Here is a 19,510-nt window from a genome sequence, read left to right as displayed (position 1 = left end):
TAAACCCTAATTTTAATTTTTATTATAAAAATAGAAGTATATTATATGCATATGCATATATACAATACACGATATATACCATTAAGTTATTCTATTTTTAAATTCTTTACCCTCGAAATCAGTTTGACATCCCCATTTCTTTTAAAACAGGTGACATATTTTCATATACATATATTGTTCACAAGTTTTTATAATAGTTATATATATGTACTTATATATATATAATTTAATATATGTAGAAACAGATGAATATTTTATTACTCTTTTTTTATAAGACAGCAACTCTCTCTTTCTCTCGTACAGATATATGTAAAGTAATAATTTTATATAACAGCTATATAAAATACACTTATACAAATCATAAAACTGTCAATTACGTATGTAGATTATAAATATATTTATATATTATGTACCTATATCATATATATATATATATATATTATGTACATATTTGAAGGGTAGAAAACGAATAGAAATCATGAACAGAACATAATAAAAATGATGACATAATAATAATATAAAAACTATTTTCTACTATTATGAACATGAAAAACTTTTTCCTTTTTCCTTTTTTTTTTACGTATCATCATCACCATCATCATTTTGATCATCATTATCATCGTCATGACAGTTATTATTATCAACCTACACATATTTGTATATGTACATGAAAAGGATCTTCTTGCTACACACAAAAATAAAAATAAAAACAATAAAGAGACAAAATGTTAAAATGATTCTTAAAAATATAAAAAGTTTAAAATAAAAAGAAATGTGAAAGAGCGGGAAGTGAGGGGGCTAACATAGGAGACAAAATTCCATAAAAAGAGAAATTAGAAATGATAAAATTAAAAAAAAAAAAAATAAAATAATAAAAGAATATAAAGTCCTTTTTGAAGCGTTAATGCACGTCAAGGACATCTTAGAAAACTTTTTCAATTCTTTTCATTTTACTTTTGATTTTAATTTTGTAATTTTTTTTTCTTTCTTATTTTGTTTTTTTTTTCTTGTTTTTTATTATTATATTATTGTGTTTCTTAATAACAAGGAAAAAAAACAAGTAAATATTTCTTATTCTACTCAAAAAGCGATTTTATTGGATCGTTTATTCCTTATATTGTCATCATTTTATAAAAAAAACACAAAAATTTTATACATTAAGATGGAATGTTAACAAAACAGGATATTAATTTTGGACAGATGTTATCTTAAGGAAAATATGAGAAATTTCGAGGTTGAAAATATTGTAATAATTTGACTGAAATTTGATTACAAAAATCTGCGCTACTCTTTTATTTTACTCTCTCCAATGTATCGAAATTTTTACAAAATATTCAGTTTTGCACTCGCTTAGCTGTAAATTTAATGCTCACAGAAGATGTTTGCGTTCTCTTTCTCTAACACTGTATTTTTATTAAATGAAGCCCAAAAAGTTTTAATTTCCATAATAACTGAAGTTCTTTTATAATATATTTTTTTTATATAACATTGCATTCCATTGATTTTTATCCATTAAATTTGAAATATTGTTTGTAATACACTTTTAATGTGTCCAATGTGATGCTTTATTCTTCATTGATGATGACAGTCATGTAACACCATTTTTAATAAAGTAACTTTGTTCAGTTATGATTCAGTACTTTGCAATATTGTTGAAAAGAGTTGAAATATTACAATCAAGTTTATTTTTCTTGAGTTTCAGATGTACAGAATGGTATCCTGGAGCTAAAACTTCTCTCATTTTAACGTTAATTGGATTTTATAAAAAAATTATTTCCTTTTTTTTTTGTTTTGCTACTACGAGTATTATTGTTAGTCTTGTTGTTTGATCATTAATTTGAAAATTTCAGACATTATTATTTAAACTTGTCTTTATTTAAAAAAAAAAAAAACATAAAAACTCCTTGAAAAATTATAACCTGAAATATAAATTAAATAATTACTAGCATTAAAAACCCATTCTTTTTTGTTCTATTTTTCAAAGAAAAAATAAAATTAAAAGAAAATCAAAGTCTTTTCAGAAATTTTTTTTTTAATTTCTTAAAAGATCAAAGAAAAATTTCTGTTCGTATCTTAGTTCTCTATTCATAGTTCATTACAAACGTAATTAAATAGGTAAATAATATTAGAATTATAATTAGTAGGTATGGAAAATGAAAAATAAACAAAATTTCTGTGTATAGACTTTCCATTTTTAATAAGGATTTAAATTTGTAAACAATTTCATTCATTAAACTCTGTAGTTTTTCACATTAATTTAAGATGCAATTTTATTATAAAATAAAAGTGTGTAAAGGCTCATGAGTTCGAATTGAAAATTATTTTCAAGTGTTGAACATAATATTTAAGTTGATTGCCTATATAAATGATGACATAAAAATCTAGGAATTAACAAGACTAGATCTATTGCTAGAGTTTTTGAAATATTTACAAAACACTCTATATCTCACTATTGGCTTGAGATCTAGTATGACTATAAAAATAAAAAAATTTAAGTCCTTTAAAGAAATGAAACATTTATTCGAAAATAAATTTAAATCCATTTTGGAATTTGCCTAAAATCAAATGAATTAAAACATCAAAAATTTTATAGAAAAATTTAAAAACTTTTTAATTTTGCTACAATGTTGATAAACTTTCAAATTACTCTTGGAAACTTCAATATAAAATATTTCATCAAATATTTTATGATAAATCACATACATACATACTATTTCATATTCATTTAATCGTACAACAATATGTTTTAAAATATTCCATCAAGTTCCAACTAAATGTTCTAAAGTAAATTGTAAATCTAATCAAATTATATTCAATACTCTAAGTCAAAATGATGTGAAAATAATAAAACTATTTTGTAAAAATTTTGCGATTCTAAAATTAAATACATATAAAATTCCTTGAATGAAAAGCACACCTAAAATTCCGTGATTTTTCCAGTGAACTGCACGATTTTGTATATAACTTATATAATGTATTGTTCACACAACTTAGTCTCGTCTATATTTCCATATAAAAAATGTTGTTTTAAATAAATTTCCCCGAAAAAGAAAATATGGTCGCAATTCAGTATAAAATTTCATTCTATATACTGCCATTCAACGTAATACTTAACAAGAACTGCAATTTTGCCTAACAGCAAAATCCAAAATAGAACAATTATGTGTAAAAAAAAATATATGGAAATTGTGTAGATATTGTATAAGTTTATTTGCATATTGCCTTGTATATTGTAGAAATAATAATAACATATTGTTTTATATAGCGATTAGGCATTTTTCTTGCGAATGAATCATTGTAGGTTTTAAGGCATTTTATTTTTTATTTGCCTAGAATATTATTAAATAAAAAATATGCGTATATTTCCTACCTATTAAAAAAAAAAATAATATTGTATAAATTAATGTCAACAGTTAAGTTTTTTGTATTGCTTAAAGAGTAAAAGTCGGTAAGGCTCATTGAAGTTTTAATGTAAATTATTTATTTAATTTTTTTTTTCTGTTTGGATTGCTATAGGTCGCGTCAAAGGATACTCTTATTACAATTTCTAATATATAAAATTTTTTTAAAACACAATAAATTGTAACTAGTATGAATTTTTCTTTTGACCTCTTTCATTTCTCGTGTATGTTTTAAAATACAATTTTAAAATTTTTCAATGCTTGATTCGGAAAAACATTTTTGTTATAGTTGTTAAAATGTTGGTTGTACATAAATTTTTTTTAGTTCTATAGTTTTTGTTTTAAGTTTTTGTTTTTTAAAATGAAGTTAGAAAATTTTTTTCTTCTAATATCTATGAAAGAATAGAAAGGACGTCCTTGAGGCGCGACACAAAGTATTATAATTGAAAGACGATTCAACTATTCGGAAAATATATTTCATATTTTTTTCCTATGATTTTTATATTATTCTATAGTTTTTCTGCTTCCCTAACTTTATATTTTGTTAGTTAGTTATGGTTTCATCATTATGTTTTATATTTTCTTTTTGTTTTTTTGTAATTACATTATTTTAAAGTACTGTACTTAAATATTTCAACGGGAAAAATTTTCTTTTTTCAACTTTATTTCAACATTATACGAATATTATGTTGGTTTTTCCTGTATACACACATGATATTTAATATTCTATTGCAATAGAAGAATATTCCGATTTTTGTACAAAAAAAATTATCATAAATTTACACTTGAGTTCTGTGTGTTAAGTAGAAAGGATATGTGATCTTAAATGAGTTTTCAGAAAAAAATAAGTTTTAAATGGAGACTCAATTTTATGAAAATTTAATTTTCATATTATAATTTTCGTTTCTTAATTTTGGAAATGTTATTGTAAGAGAAATAGGAAATGGTCCTTGCGGAAATCATTGTCTATTTAAAACTATTGTCTATTTGAAGCAATACACTCATAATAATTAGCGAGATAAAAGTAAATTTAAGAGATCATTTCTGAAACTCATTTTAGCATTTGGTAAAAAATTAAATACCATTAGGTAAATGACTTTTTCAATTGTCATTGGAACAGGTTGACAGCCACTGGTAATTAACTAAAAATACGCGTATCTATATAATATCTTTAAATCTTACTTTTTGGAAATAGATATCACGTCTTCTTTATTTTTTATATGGTTTCTTATACAGTACTACAGGAAAATACGAGTTTGGTACAGTGGGAATATAATTGGAATTTTTCGAAATTTAAAATTAAACTTAGGTTTAGTACATTTTTATTTGCTCCATATTCTTTAAAATTGAATGGAGTCTATTTTTAAAATATCTTGTTTGGTCCTGGTTTTTTAAAACTGAATAAATGAGAAATCTTTTTGATTGGTCAAAATTATTTTAAAGTTTCATTAATAAATTTCAGCTATTTGCATTACAAGCGGTCTTTCCCTTGCGTTATATAGGTATGATGAGCTTTTTCCACAATTCCTCAATTTAGATAAAAGCGAGAATAAGTAGTTTTACCTCTTTTAAATTGCTTTCTACTCTTAGAGCAAAAAAGCCCTATCATAAACTCATGATAGAATTCTGAGCTAATTTATACGCCCAAACATAAATTTAAGAATAAAAATAAATTATTTATATATAAATAAGACTAAATTGTGTATTTTAAAATTTGAATTCATGTATTTAATGGTTATAAAAAAATATATATAATAAAGTGATTCATAGTAAAACCAACATTAAATTTAAAGTGCCTCTATCTAAATAATAAATATATTAACAATGTGTATAATGAACGTGTATGCATACCATAATGTAAATAATACTATATAATTACAATTAATATTAAAATTCTCACATGACCTTGTTTCTATAATATATTATTTGCCAGAAGGTTTACCTATTCTTCAACAATATTTAAATAAGAATGTATGCTTAGGTATGTATGTGTGTGCTTAAATTATGTATGTATAATAAATAACAATATAAAAAATTTCATATAAGTTAAGTTACATTATTATAATATTATGTGAATCGGAATATTTTTGATTATAAAACATGTATACAATTAAAAGTTCAGCTATAAAAATAACCACAAACTCACTTCATCTTAAATCACAGTGATAAATTCATATATAAAATAGACCATATTATTTAAATCGGTGGTAAATCTAAAAATTTCTCTTTAATGTTATTTTTCCTTTCTGTTATTGTATTTGAAAATTTTTGTTGAATTTAGTTGTTTAATTAGATCTCAAATAATTTTTCCAATGACTCGTTTTTCCTCGGAATTTTATGAAATTCTAAAAAATATTTTATGATAATATGAAGGCTAAAATTATTATATTAAAGTCAATGATAATAATGGTAGTATAACGGTAATTATAATATAGTATGAAAGTTTTATAATAGCCTTAAAGTTGGTACCTATAAAATTTAAATGAAATTTTTCCGTAAATGTGAAAAAGTGTAAAAATAATAGCGAAGAGAATATTGAAAATGGGTTAAAAAGTTGACGTTCTCTTTTTTGGCTACAACTTTTAAGTGCAGGTTCTGATTTTTGAATTTGTGTCCGAAGAAAAAAAGAACAAAATGGTATAAAAGAAAAATGGTACAATGTTTTCTTTTTCTCTTTTAAAATTTTCGAGAATAAATTTAGCTCCTTGGAAAATGGAAAAAATGGCACAAATCACTTAAGTAGGTAAAGGACTAAAATTTCAACTAAAATTAAATTTCAAATTTTTAGATTTATATCAAAATAACTATAGATACGTAACTACTGTATTAAGGTGATGCCTTAAATATAAATTTAATAAAATAAATTTTTAAAAGGTACAAGTACCTATGACGGGCTGTTGACACAAACCAAATTGAAAAGGAAAAAATATAATAAGAAAAAAAATTTAAAATAAATTAAAATTTTGGAAAATTCTTATTAATTTCTTTTTATTCTTTTTTAATTTAAATGAAAAAATAAGAGTGAATTTAACCCCCAAGTGGTGTAAGAACGCTAAATATAAATTACAAAATAAAAAAAAAAATCAGAGAAAGAGAAAAAAATGAGAAGAAAAACAAGGAAACCAAAATAAAAATGAAAATTTTTCATATTACAAAAAAAGGATATTTTTTTTTTTCAGAATATTCGAGGACAATTTTTAGAACTTTAACATTAATATAAAAATGGGTAAAACGAATAAAGTATGTACTTAAGATGGTGTTTTTTAATTTTCAATTATGTTTTTTTTTTCTTAGTTTGAAGAAATCTGAGAAAATTAACAAAAATTTATGCACAAATAAATATTAAAGAATCATACAATTTTTACTCGTTTTTAATTTATACAAAAAAAATAAAATGAACTTATACGGTAACACACTTAACCTGGTTCCTTATACTATGTAGCATTATTCATCTAAATGCTTGGATATTGAAATATTAATTATAATTTTCGTTATTTTATAGCTACTTAAGCAAATAAGAATTAAAATACTGAAATTTTATATACTAGTGGAATTTTTACTTGAATTTTAAGATTCCGAAATTTATTTTTCATGTCAACTAAATAGGATATTGGTATAATATGAAATTTTTATAATCTCAGAAAGTTTTTTTTACTCCATGTACAATTAAGAAGGTAAGACAAACTTGATAAAGCTTAAAAATTTCCCAAAACTCAAGATGACAAAGAAAAAGAGAATTTAATATAGGTACATAGATTTAATGAATTAATTTTTTTCCTCTAAAGATTTATTTTAAATTCAATAAAATTATTGTGGACCCTGACGAATTTTTATAAAAGTTTTTTTATATTTTGAACGAGGGAATCTAGTGACTAATGTCTCCTATGAAATAATGGAAATTGAGTTACCAATTTTAATTAGGAAAAACGTATAATTAATTTAAGTCGAAACAAATTATTTATGAAGTAATTCTCAAAAATTGCATTCTTAAAATTTCTGATTTAAATCAAAATGAATGTGTGCACAATAACAAGAATGCAGGAGAATAAATCTACATCGGGAATAAACACACAAATAAAACTTTAGAAATTGAATAATTGAAAAAAAAAATTTATACTAAAAGAACGTGAAAAATTGCAAACAATAAAATAAAAATACCTTTAAACCTTTGGTAAATCTTAATAAAAAATAATTTTTGTATATGACAAATAAAGTGCTATTCTTCTATTAAACGTCGCAATTTTGAAGGAGATTTCAGTCGTGCGTATTACAATTTTACGTAAGGAATTTTCAACAAAATATATTGAAAGTTGGTTATTCTATCCTTAATAATATAAAACTTTTGTTTGGAACAAGTAGCGGAACATGAAGCTGTACAATTTTTGCCCTAGTCGGTACTGATACGTACAATACGAGTGCCTGTTATTAACTAATTGATTTGCTTGTCTTTTTTATATTGTGGCATTAGTAAAATTTTTAATGAAAATGTAATCAATAACCCAGTGCCAATTTTTAGTAGTAAAGATCTCGTGGTACCTAATTATTAAAATTTAATGAATTTATTTATAGTTTTTGATTTTAATTTTTTTTTTTGTTTTATTGAAGAAAAATTCGTATAAAATTTCTTATTTTGATGCATAACTTCTGTCCACTGTAAAATACTAATTTTGATTTGATTTAGAGTGTCACAACTAAGTTTTTCTAAGCGGACGTCAACTAAAAATTGAATCGAATAGATAATTTTATTCTTTTTTAATCTGATTAGAATTTTGCCAAAATATTGAGGAAAAAGTAAATTTAGCTATTATGAAGGACAAATATAAACAAAAAATATATTTACAAATTACTTCAGTCATAATTAAGTCTTTAATAGTTTCTTAGAAAATATTCTTCTAAAACCATACAGAATAAGAAAAACGTGATATGGCCGATTATTTAACATATTTGAAAATTCATTTAATTAAAATTAAGTGGTCTGTATGTAATTATAAAAATTATTCGCTTCACTTGACACTGTTTAATTCTATGAAATTTTCATAATATTTAATTTAAACAGTAATTGGGGAAATTTTATTATAACCACGTGTTTAAACTGTTTTAAATACCTAGATAAATTAAAGCGAATTTTAAAAATTTTCAGAGTACAGATCTAAGTATTTCTTACGTGTGTTCTTTAAAACAAATTGATCCATATCTTTAATTATTTCAACCTGAATCACCCTGTTTAAATAAACGATGATTAGCATAATTTTCTGATAATATTGTAGATTGTAGATTGTAGATTCTAAGGGAACTGAGTGGGGACAGGAGCATCCCCCCAAGCCACCGCAGCCATTTTTGACTTATTGTAGCCACCCCACTCTCCCGTCTATAATATCCCCGTCCCAATCACAAAGCCGGAGATATCCCTAAGGGAGTTGGACAATAGTTCCCGAACACTTAGGGACCCATGTCCAAGACAATTGCGGCGCCGAACAGCCAGTGCCGGACAGTCGCAGAGAATGTGCACGGCGGTCTCATCGCCACCCCCACAAAATCTGCACAGGGGGGAGCCCGACTTCCCCAGCCTGTGCAGGTGGTATTTCACCGGGCAGTGCCCCGTGAAGAAATTCGCAATAGTGCGAACCCGGCTCCTGCTCATCCCCAGCAACTCCGCAGCGAATCCGCCGGAGCACGCCGGAACAAACACCTTCGCATGACGGCACCCTTTCGTGTCCCGCCAGTGACGACCGCATTCCGCCGCGAGTAGGCAGGCAAGCCTGGCCCCCACGGCGGAAGAAGGCAGACCACAGAAAGGCAGCGGCTGCACAAAGGCAGCCCCAGATCCCCTCCGTGCCAACTCATCGGCAACTTCGTTGCCCGCATGGCCACTATGGCCCGGCACCCAAATGAGCATCACTCTGTTTTCCGATGCCAATTCCATAAGTGCAGCAAGGCAGCTCCAGACCAGCTTGGATGTAACCTGAGCTGAACGGAGCGCCAGCAGTGCAGCCCTGCTGTCTGAGAACACATAGATGGTGCGGTTTCTATACCCCCTTTCCAAATTGATTCTCAGACAGATCTCTATTGCATGTATTTCGGCCTGGAACACTGTGCAATACGGGTCAAGGGTTGCATATACACGCGTGTCCGGGCGGACACCGTATACGCCCGAGCCCACACCCGACTCCGTTTTGGATCCGTCCGCATACCACACGCTCGAACCCGACCTAAGTACCGGACCACCCCGATCCCACGTCCATCGATCAGGAAACAGAACCCTGTACTTGTGGTCGAAGTTGTACCGCGGCAGACAGGTATCTGACATGGTTATCCTTAGAATCGGATCGCCCTCAATGAAGTCTCTGTGAGTTCTGTGGGCCAACTTTAGCCCTGCCCCGTCCTCGCCAGAGAGAAGTCGGTAAGTCACCAGCCAATTCTGATAATATTAAATTTTTAACAGATTTACAGCATACATGATTATCTAATAAATGTAATAATGATCATAATATTGTTCACCAGTGTGATGATAATAATCATAATAAAAATTATGAAAATGTTCAAAATTATATACTTATAATTAATTTAGGCAATTTGCGGATTCAACATTATTTTAAATTTTCAATTTTCATATAATTTGCAATTATGTTTAGTATATATGTATATACATACGTATCCTATATAAGTAAATACTATTCGAAATAAAATACTAATTCAAATTAAAAATTGTAGAAATTCGTCTATATTGCACATTGTATGTACATACTTTTTCATTATTTTTATTCTATATGCTTATGAAAATTCAATTTTAATAATAAAATTTCAATTTGAATAATAAAATGCAATTCACGAGTATATTGTATTCGAAATCTTTGTAAGAGGTTGAAAAATTTAATTATGCTTTTATTCAAAAATATTAAACGAATATTATTAAATTGTATTTGTGCATTCTACTGTATAGAATATGTTTTCAAACTATTCATATTAAAATTGATGTAGGTAACATCGTTTAGGTATACAAGAGAATATTTTAAAGTTTTACTACACATTACTCATAAAAATTTCCGTTAAAATACGTAATTTACAAAATTTTTTATACATTTTATTCGGCTACGTGAAAAATTCCCTATTTTATTAAAAGTAAGTTTATTATACCCGTACGAACGTATGTTCGAAGGGTATACTAAATTTGCCTTACCGTTTGTAACGCTAAGAAATAACGGTGTTAGATATAGACTCAAGTGTATGTTTTTGATCAGCGTCAAATTCTGAGTTGATTTAGCTTTGTCTGTCCGTCCGTCCGTCCGTCCGAACGATAACTCAAAAACTAATTGAGCTAAGTTCACCAAATTTTCACAAATGATTTATTGTAGTAAGTGCCAGAACCCTATTTAAATTGGACATGATCGGGGTACCGGTTCGGGTAGCTGCCATACAACTTCAAAATTTATTTGGCTATATCTCAGAAACTATAAAAGTTATGGTATTAAAATTTTACACAAACGAATATATTAGTAGGGCCAATATGCCACATAAAAGTCGTTGAAATTACTTGGCTCCTTCTGGTACCTGCCATACAACTTCAAAAATTATTTGGCTATATTTCAGAAACTATTAAAGCTATGGTATTGAAATTTCACACAAACGAATATATTAGTAGGGCCAATGTGTCACATAAAAGTCGTTGAAATTACTTGGCTCTTTCTGGTACCTGCCATACAACTTCAAAAGTTATTTGGCTATATCTCAGAAACTATAAAAGCTGTGATATTGAGATTTCACACAAGTGAATATATTAGTAGGGCCGATGGGTCTCGTAAAAGTCGTCGAAATTACTTGGCTTCTTCTGGTACCTGCCATACAACTTCAAAAGTTATTTGATTATATTTCAGAAACTATAACAGCTGTGATATTGAGATTTCACACAAGTGAATATATTAGTAGGGCCGGTGTGCTTGATAAAATTCGCTAAAATTTCTTGGCTCTTTCTGGTGGGTGCCATACCACATCAATAGTAGTTTGGCACAACCAGTATTTTGAATAACACAAAGTACTGAAATTTTGCATAAATTAATATGGTAATACGGCAACTTAAAGCCATAGTCTGCCCCATAGTTAGTTATGGCACATTAGTTATTTGCACATAGGATAACAAATTCGTACGGGTATCACAGAGTTGACAAGGTCAACTCTATTTTTTTTCTCGTTATTGTATTAATTTCTAAATTCGAAGATAATATGGTATTTGCAAGAGATTTTGCATAAAACAAGTCAATTATTTTTGAAAATTTCAAATTTTAAGAGAAATTTTAGAACTTTACATATTACATGCTTACATTTATATACATATACATTGTAATCCATTTCATGAATAAATTTGTATAAATTTGGAATAATATTCAATGTATTTCAACAATTAGCCCAAGTTAAGGTACATACATATAACCTGACCATTGGTGCAGTGGTTATCTTGAAGGAAGGGTCTTGGGTTCAAGCCCTGATCAGGTCACTATAAAAATTATATTCAATATTATATAAGTTAATATACAATACTAACAAATATTATAGAAGTAATTTTCAAATATTCATAATATTCGATAAATAAAAAAACTATGGAGGCTAGTCACCTACCTAGTTAACTCTATGACGCCATGAAACTATACTCCTTCTAGGAGTGAAGAAGGAAAAAAAAGGTACATACATATAAATTTTATAAACAAATATTTTATATAACACAGTCTATATATTATAATCTGTATATACCTTTATATTGTTTACATTCAGCAATATTTTGCAATTAAATAAAATTTTTTTCAATAAAATTTAATAATAATATGAACATTAGAAATTTAATTTTATAATACATAGCTATATTTTATGTGAAGATTATTGTCGGTTCAAAATAATTGCTGAAATTTCAAATTCAACACACATTTTTAAATATACCCAAGAATAACTTTTATTGACAAAAGGGTTTTTTTTTTACATAGAATTTTTATAACAATGTTAAAGTCTAATCAAAAAATAATTCAATAAGTATTTGTATACAAAATAATAGAAATTTCTAAAATAAATAATTAAAATTATGTACTCCTAGATATACATAATTATATTATTTGATTTATACAATATGCTCGATTATATCGGTATTTCTGTAGCACCTTCACATGTGAAACTTATAAGATTTCCAGTTCATTTCAAAAATAATGTAATAAAGGTAATGACCGAAATATAATAGAAATTTATTATTAAGTTAATTCAATTTTTTGTATAAGCTTCATTGTATTTTTAATTTAGGAAATGAAATCTATACAAGTAAATGTATAAATGAAAAATGTTAATTGAAAATTACAGTTTAATGTACTCTTATAAATATAAACAAAACCACAATGTTGAATAAATTGAGCTTGAATTATAAGGTAAGTGTAGCTAATACTGACAGTGGCGGTAATACTGACATATATGAGGTTTTTTATAATTATTAAGAGATTTTCTCTATACAGCATATATATATATTTTTATTTCTAGATTAATTCAAATTATCGCAATACTTCCTTTTATTTAGTTTTGAAATAACTCCAAAATATTGAGCATAAATCAGTTTTGTTTCCATAGACATAGCAATGGTGGGTTGAATTGGAGAATTTCTTATACTTTTTGCTTAATTTTTCCGATTTTGTTTTTATTGCTTTTTGACTTATTTGAGGGTTAAAAATATATGTATTTATATTAAATTAAATATTTTGATTATTTTTTATCTTATTTTATAAGTAATTCGGAGTAAAAACATTAAATAAATAAGAATTTTAACAAATAATTTCTGTCAGTATTAGAAACATCTAAAATTCGACCATGCTTCTATTACTGACATATGTGTCAGTAATACGTCAAAAATCCGTATTTTTATAAATTACGTCATTTTTAAAATATTTAAATTTTTATTTTCGTATTTATTTATTTAAAATCGAATTTGAATTTTCTTTCTAATGTCCGAATTCTGACACTAAGAATTTACTACAGGTTCGGAGTATTTTACCTTTAAAAACTGGTGTCAGTAATACGATCTAAAGAGGGTCAATATTATGTACAAAATTATGTCAGTATAAAGTTTTAATTTTGATATTCATTTTAATTAATTAAAATAATTTCTTTATACTTTAAAATTGTTTAAACTATTTCAGTCAAATGAAAATCGATTACATTTGTGAAAACCTATATCTGACTACGACCTTTTTACCTTTTTAATAGTGATATTCGTCTAATAAATTGTGTATCAATATTGTATTCAATACTGTCAATAAGACAGTACAATTCGGTTTCTAAAAAAATGCTTTAAAATTACTGTAAACGTTAACGTCATAACAAATATCACAACGGAAATGGTTCTCTTTAAATAAGAAAAGTAGTCCTTTTTAATAACCAAAATGTTGTTCTAAAAATTGAGAATGGGTTGCTTTCGTTACGTACTTAATACATAAATAGTTTTTGTTAAAGCAAAAAGCAGCTTTAGAATAGGCTTATTAGCAGCTTTAGAATATATTGATCTGATTTCTTATAATTTCGTGTGATATGGTACATCATATTTTAGGTATTATTTATAAGAATACATTTGTAGCAAATATTACTTATAATACTTTATAAAACATTATGTAATTTCGAATTAGATTTTCATAAATATCTTTTAAAAATTTTTATTTATTCATTGTTGCATATTAAGACTACTAGCTAAAGTACATTCTACAGTAATAATAAATTCAAATCAGCTGAATTTCACATATTTTTACCTTTAATTCAATAAAAAATCTGTTTTTTATTTTTGTTTGAATTATATTTTTATTCATTTTTATTTTTTTTTTAAATAAGATGAAATATCCGTAGAAATCTAAATTATTATTCCATTTTTATTTAATATTATCATTTTAACCATTATTCATATATAGAATACAGATTACTGCATATGAAATTACATTGTCAGTATTAGGAACACAAACTGTCAGTAATAGACACAAACATTTGCGGTTATGTCAATATTAGGAACATTTTTGCTTTTCATTTTTAATCGAAAAATTATGAATTAAAAAATATTTTGATTAAATAATTTTATAAAAAACATTATTCTCAATTATCCAAATTATTCAAAAAATCGGAAACACGATCATTTATTGTGTCCCACATATAAAATATCTCACGCCAAAGTTGAATTTGTTGCGAAGTATGTCAGTAATAGGGACACTTACCTTAATTGAACTCTTGAAGATTTAAACTTTAATTCTGATGAAATTTTAAATGAAAAATGGTAAATATGATTGAGAATGTTTCAATAGTGCTTGGGTATAGTAAGATTTATACGTACTTACCAAACACGTAAATAAAATCAGTCAACAAATTCAATACTTTTGTTCTTATTTAGGTGAAAAATATATGAGAAGAAATTGTACGAATTTTGAAGATGTCAACAAAATTCTAATTAATTATTATGGCCGCAAAATTGTTGAGATTCGCCTGTTTTTATATCTACACACTCTGTGTATGTTGGTAGTGTTTTATAATTCAATCAATTTGCAATGGTGCGTATTAATAGACTTCCATTTAACGATGAATAATCTAAGTTGACCCATATAATAATAAATCTATTATTATTATTTAGATAATAAATATTTTCAGTGAAAAAATTTAAATTTGGCTGAGACAGAAGCACAGGTTGTGACATATGGCAGTTATATATGAAACTTTTTTCCTTTTAGAAGCTTTATGTCGCGAAAACATCAAAGACTTTGTTAATAAAAATAATGATTTTTTCTTTTCCGGGACGCTGTTTTGAAAGAATACCGCTTGAAATCAGTCCAGTCGAATGTAAAAAAAAAATTCCCAACTTTATTTTCTTTGTTTCCATCTTCCAGCTATTATTTCGGGTTTTGAAGAAATTATGTTTTTATTAATTTCAATGTAACATAAAAAATCTATACATAAAATAAAATTAATAACAGAGCTGAAAATTTTTTTCTTATTATTTAATTATATTGAAGCAAATATTAAATTTGTTAATAATGTAAAACCATATTGTTAGAAAAAAGTACCGAAGTGAAACCTAAAATCATTTCGAAAATTAATAAATGAGAAATTTTTCAAATCTATTGCATTATTTTTAAAAAAAAAAATCATTATTTTCATTGTTATTTTATAAGAATATTTTCTCTTTGTATGTGTGTAGTATTACAAAGTTTTATTTAATTAAATTTTTTAAAAAATATAATTGTAAGGATATCATTTTTTTCTATAATCAAAATGCGTATTTAGGGGAATAAAATGTAGTGATTTATTTTACAACTTGATATGACATTAATATCTAAATACTTAGCTTTGTCAAAGTCACGATAATGAAATGTAAATTGTTCCTACTTTGTTGCAATCTGTTTTTAATTTAAAATAAAATTTTATGAGACAAGGTTATTCTGTTTTTTTTTTTTTGCAAATAAAATAACTAAGAGAATTTTTTCGTGCATAACGTATAAATTAATATTTTTTCTCATTGGTACTTTTTTTTTTGCAGGTTTTTACTTAAAAATATAAAATATTGTGAATTTAACCTTGAGTCGAAATGATTCAGATTTCGAATGTAAGTACATGTTAATGTAACTATATAAGATTGTAACACAATAATTATATAAGTATATTGTGCTTATACTTACACGTATCATGCTATTCAATACAAATGAAGGTAACTTAAGCTTGTCAAATATCTTGTATATAAATTTGAATATTTTGCTTTAATAAAATTTTATTAAACTGCAAATGACTGTTGTTAAAATGTTTACTCGAAAGTTTCGAACAGTCTCTATTTTATACTGATTTTGCACTTTCGTCAAGGTATGATATTAAAATTTTAAAATATCCATTAAACTTGGCAAATATAATAAAATTTTGCATACTTTTAGGCTACGCAAGGTTCATAATGCAAAAACTATTTTTCTTATTTGAAAATTTTATTTTTCGAATATACGATAAAATTACACTTTTATCTCTTTCGGCGAGTGATAGTAGGATGAAATATAGAATGAGGCCGCCTAATTAAAACAATAGTATAAAGATATGGAGCACAACAAATCTTTTTTTGTCAGTTAATCAAATTTTTTTTCATAAAACTTCGAATAAAAATCAGATTTTGAAAATTAATTTCACTTGGTTTTTTCGTTTCATATTTTAATATTCATCTATGAGCACAATGTCATGCTACTAATATATGTAAGTAGATATGTACCGGAATCAGAAAATTTTATTCAGCTTATGACTGCCTATTACAACATGATATTCCAATATGCCGGCATAAATCATATTTTTTTCCCTAGCTTGGTTAACGTTTTCAAATTGTTTCGTTTAAATTTTAAAAATTTTTTATTGATTTTCTTTTATTTTTGCACACAAATTTAATTCATTTGGTTTTTTTCCTGTTGTTATTTCGGCTTTTTCAATTGCTTTTCAGATTTTATTTCCTAATCCATCAAGAAGCACACATCCATACATAAAAAATAAAAAAAAAAAAAGGAAAGCGTTTTTTTATTGCAAATTTTGTTTAATGATTGAAATCGAACTGACATTGAAACGTTCTTATGAGTGTATGCTTTACATCTCCATATATGTACACACACATATATACAAAGCGTACACGAAGTGAATGTAAATTTTAATGTTTTAATGCTGGAATATACGTGTATGCGCGTATGTATGTTTACTTACCATCATGATACGGATGTCATGATTGATGGTTTTCTAATATTTTTTGAATTCTGTATTTTGTTCTCTTTGTTCTGTTTCGCCCAGCAATTTTTCTTTGTACGGATATGAAAAACATAACGATTTGGAATTGTAATGAAAGTGGTATATAGCTAACGATACGAAAGAATTAACATTATTGTAAAAGTAATGAAATGAAGAAAAAATCGGAATAATAACAATAACAAAAGACTATAGAAATTATTGAAAATGATAAATTATTATTGTTTTGGAAAATATTTCATATTCACATATTGTACATACCTACAGTATAATAATGTGTGTGTAGCGAGTAAATGAATTATGCAATTTTATTAATTTAAGAAAAAAAAATCGAATGAAATGAAATGAACTAAAAACAATTATACAACGTACATGCATAAATTTTTTGATATTTTTATTGTTGTACTTGATGCTTTTTCTAAATTAATGAAATATTGAAATTATTTTCGGTTAAATGAAATTTTCAATTACTAATGAAATTTATTAGTAGAAGAATAACTTTTGATTCAGTTAATATGAAAGTGAACAAACATTGCAAACACTTGGAAATGCTTGCTTTAATTGCACAGTGGGGGCCTCCTTTTTGATATTCCTTACTCGCAATTGTTAGTTCCTAAATAATTGTTCTTGATATGATCGTTTTTGTGTTGTACGAAATTGCAATTGCTTCGTTAATAAACTCTTCTTATTCCTATTAAAATTTGAGAGTCTAAATCTATAAGTGAACGAGGCTTTCTTAATAGTAATTACTAAATTTGATTTGATTATATATGATTAGTTGTTAAATGTTGTCAGATCTACTTAAAATTTAATATTTCTGAGATCTAATTAAAATTAAATATTTAATAGGTCTAATTAAAATTTAATATTTCTGAAATATATCATATTTACTAAATACTCTCATAAATACTAGTAATGCAATTGCTATAAATTTTTGTTTTATTATTATAGGATGGAGCTACAAGGACTATGATACATGGATGATACGTGTTACTTGTTTTATTCAATAATAAATAGGTATGTATGATAATATTATACTTCCTATTTAAATTTACAATCTTACATGATAGCCAGTTTAATCACGTTGACAAAAAAATTTAATATATTTGAAACTGTCTTTAAAAATAAAATTTTAAATTTTATATAATTGGACTTGAAATAGCAGTAAAAAGGATAATTTAAATAATATGTTTTTGTAAAAATAAACTAAATAAACTAGAAAACATTCATAGCCATTGGCAATTTAACAAAATTGCCATATAGAAAAATTTTGTCTTCTGGACAAAATCCAAAAAAAATTCATATACTTACTATGCTTCCCTATAGATATATAGTTCCGTAATTGGGACTGCTATTTTATCAAAAACTTATTTAAAATTTACCAAAAATATTAGAAATTTAAGAAAATGCTTAATTTGGACTTTAAATCTTGTAAATGTATATAAATGTCTGCAACATTAAAATATATTGTAAATTATATGTCGTGCATTTCAAGCTGAATTTCCAAGGCAATTATTTATCAAACAAAATTGGGTATTTATCAACTTCTAATTGAAATTTGAAATTATTGATTGGGCTTACACTAATTAAATTAGAGCGAAATGTTGTTAGAAGTGTTAGCCTGCTGTTTATGCGAGTTTTGTAAATTCTGATTTCAAAAACTTAGAATCATAAACAAAATTAATATATTTTTCTTATACAATACTTTTATTGTGAGATTTTCATTAGACCTATGATTTACAAATTAGTAAAAAATTTATAGTATAAAATTATTTTTTAAAAAAAATTATTTAATGTTTTAATAAATTTATTTACAGCTTAATGCAGCATTATCCATTTGACCAATACAATTCCATTATAACAAAGGTTGTCCTTTTATTTGCAACTTTTTAATATCTATATTTTCGTAGCTCCATAAAAACAAAATTGAATGAATAAAAGTCCCTTAATGTGAATGGGTCTTTTTTCTTTGAATTATTATAGGGCCAACAAAAAAATTTATTTATGTATGATTTTTAAGTGTTTCTAAATTTCATAATTTATTTTTACATTCATTTTTTCCTATGATTTTATAATTTTTTTTTTATAATAATTTTAAAAATTAGTATTTACCTTTTTAAATACAGAGTACCTAAGAGACAAAGATTCATTATGTACTCTGACATACGGATGCTCTAATAAGTGGGACCGCATTGCTATTAATTATGAATGTGAAATAACGATGGTACCAAGTATCACATGTCGAATTTTCAACATCAACTTTCAATAGATAAATTTCAATATCAACGGAACTGATTTTGATGAAAATTACACGCAGATAACTGTGTGTACTTCGATAATGTGATGGATGGAAACGA

General features: G+C 25.9%; 1 protein-coding gene across 1 annotated transcript in view; it reads left to right on the top strand.

Moving 5' to 3' along the window:
• LOC129606985 (uncharacterized) overlaps positions 1-19,510 on the top strand; it is a 248,231-nt gene that overhangs the window by 55,173 nt on the left and 173,548 nt on the right. The window contains exon 2 of the mRNA XM_055517651.1: positions 18,105-18,170. The gene's annotated coding sequence lies outside the window, so the exon portion shown is untranslated. The remainder of the gene's footprint in view (positions 1-18,104; positions 18,171-19,510) is intronic.

The sequence above is a fragment of the Condylostylus longicornis genome, unplaced genomic scaffold (genome assembly GCF_029603195.1).
Source record: "Condylostylus longicornis isolate FDR11 unplaced genomic scaffold, ASM2960319v2 ptg000023l, whole genome shotgun sequence".
In the NCBI taxonomy this organism is placed as follows: Eukaryota; Metazoa; Arthropoda; class Insecta; order Diptera; family Dolichopodidae; genus Condylostylus; species Condylostylus longicornis.
Note: the sequence above shows the minus strand (reverse complement) of the source record. Positions and strands in the feature narration are given on the sequence as shown.